This window comes from Malurus melanocephalus, unplaced genomic scaffold (assembly GCF_030028575.1).
Source record: "Malurus melanocephalus ecotype Western Australia unplaced genomic scaffold, MMel_1.1 scaffold_1315, whole genome shotgun sequence".
Classification (NCBI taxonomy): Eukaryota; Metazoa; Chordata; class Aves; order Passeriformes; family Maluridae; genus Malurus; species Malurus melanocephalus.
The window spans coordinates 22,797-25,562 of record NW_026624547.1 but is presented as its reverse complement, the minus strand read 5'-3'; positions in this window follow the sequence as shown (position 1 = coordinate 25,562).

Here is a 2,766-nt window from a genome sequence, read left to right as displayed (position 1 = left end):
AAGAGGGTAAAAGACTTTGGGGTAAAGAGGCCACCGTGCCAGCCACACCTGGCACCTCATTTCTGCCACGAAAAGCTGGGAAATGTTAAATTTAAAAAAAATCCCTGGGTGTGAGGAGTGCAGTGGAGAGATYCCTCCTTTCTGGCGTTGTATTCCTGTCCCCTCTCCACAAATCAGGGTTATTTCCTCAGTTCTGGCCCCAAATGAGCACCAGGGAGAGGCTGCCATGCCTGAGGTGCCACTGCCCAGTTTGGGGATGGATTTTGCTGTGAATTAACACCAAGACACAACTCCATGTCCCCTCTGCTTCATTCATCTGCACCCTAAATAAAGAGGGACCCCAAAAAGCCCTGCCAAGTTCTTGCCCAAGTCCTAAAGCCTAAATCTGGCTGAAGTGACAGAGTTTAATCCCTCAGCTCTGTTTTAAACACCCACATCACCCCCCAGCCCCGGCAGGGACATCTCAGCTGATGAAATGAGCCCTCAATCTGCTTACACAGCCCTTTAACGGGGGGGGCCTGGCCCATCTCATCTCCCTTAACTCATCTCATCATTGGTCCGTGGAGAAAGTTTTGGGGATTGTTGGATTTGTAAATCCTTCAGCCAAAAATTCGATTTCAATAGGGGCCACTACAGCAGAATTATTACATTTACCTATTTCCTGATCTATTTATTTATTTATCTATTTTTTTTCCCCCAGTTTCAGGAGAGGCCACTGCAACCGAATGATTCCACTTACCTATTTACTGATTTCTTTATTTCTTTATTTCTTTATTTCTTTATTTATTTATTTATTCCTGATTTCAGGTGGGGCCACTGCAAAAATATTATTCCATTTACCTATTTATTGATTTATTTATCTATGTATTTATTTACTTAGGGTGATATATGATATATGATATATATTATGTATTATATATTACATATCATGTATTATGGAATATCGCATAATATATGATATATAATATATAATATATGATATATAATATATAATATATGATATATAATATATAATATATGATATATAATATATAATATATGATATATAATATATAATATATAAGATATAACATAAAACATATAATATATAGTATATAACATATAGCATAAAACATATAATATATTATATAGTATATATAATACAACATATATAACATATAACATACAATATACAATATATAATATATAATAAATATATAGTATATAATATTAATAGATAATAGATAATATATAACAGATAATAGATAATAGATAKATAATATATAGGATTGTAACAGACGATATAAATACGAATATAATACATAAAATACAGATAAAAATGTACAAATTGTTAATATATATAAATATATCTTGCTGATGGGTCTGTGCACACACACTGCAGCACTAACCGAAGTTGTGGGTGTCTCTAACAGGGCACAAAACGCTCCCTTCTCTTTTCCCGCTGGCCCGGGCAGCTCTCCGAGCCCCCTCCCCAATTTGKGCCGGGCACGGAGCCCCCTCTGCCCGCTGCCCACGGGCACGGCCACCCAACCCGGGAGCCGCGCGTTCATGAAAGGCCGCCGCTTGCCATTTCTATTCTTTTACAGCTTTTTTTCCCCCATCTATTTACCATTTACMAGCTCATCCATATGGAAGGCATGGCTTACACTTCGCTGAGAACTGTACTTTTAGGACTAATTGATTGGGGTAATTAATTTGTTCTACCTGCTGGATCAGATGGAAACGCTGTCCGTGTGCCCAAGGATTAGCACTTGTCTTTCTAACATCTTTCTTAATTATCTAATAGCATGGGTTGTGCGAATTCTGCCTCTATTAGAACACTTTTACTATTAACGGTAGTGATTGGAATTGTGATGACAACTCGATTTCAACAAATTAGGGCTTAAAATCGGGAGATGAAGGAGAAGCGCCTTCTTTTAATTTCCCTGAGTTTAACATCAATAATTAGAGCAATTTTCCGAGATGCGAACCGAAATTATCTCGGCTATGATGTGGTGTATCACCCTCATTTGAGCAAATTGACTCCGGGGAAATGAATGGCGCAGATTAGGGGGGTGAAGAAGGGGAAAAAAAAAATACAAACAGAGGAAAGACCCAAAAAAAAAAAGTGTTGGCGCAACGGAGAGCGGGGAAGGGATGGGAACAAAACCCTGAGCGGGAAGGGAGAAGCTGCGTGCGCGGGGACGGGCTGGGAGCGTGGGAAAGAGCCGCCGGTTGATTTTCCCCAAGTTTTTATTTTATAAAAAAAAGAGAAAAAGTAGGAGAAACCCCCGCGTTTGGGAAAACTGAGCGGGGCTGAGCGCTGGTGCGGAGCGGTGCGCGGGGAAGGCTGAGCGGCTGCGGAGCGGGTGCGGAGCGGCTCCAGAGCGGCTCCAGAGCGGCTGGTCGCCCCCTCCTCGCCCCCGGGGTGGTTTGGGTGGCCCGGCAGGCCCGTCCCCCCCCCGCTCGCCATTGGCTCAGCGCGCATCCCCCTTCCCAGCGCGCCTCAAAGGCGCGCAGCGCCCCGCGCATCCCCGACCCGCCCGCCTCGCCTCCCCTGCCTCCGCCACTTTATTTCTGGCTGGGGGATAGATTTTTTCTTGAAATTATTATCTTGATTTATTTTAACCGCGGGATTTTTTTTTTAATCGTTATTTATTTATTTTTATCATTATTTTATTCTCCTCCCTGCCGGCCCGGGGGTGCAGCCGGCCGCCCCCTCTGTCCCCTCCCGCAGCTCAGCGCGGTTCCCTCCCTTCCCCGCTGCCCGAGGGGGACGGAGCCGAG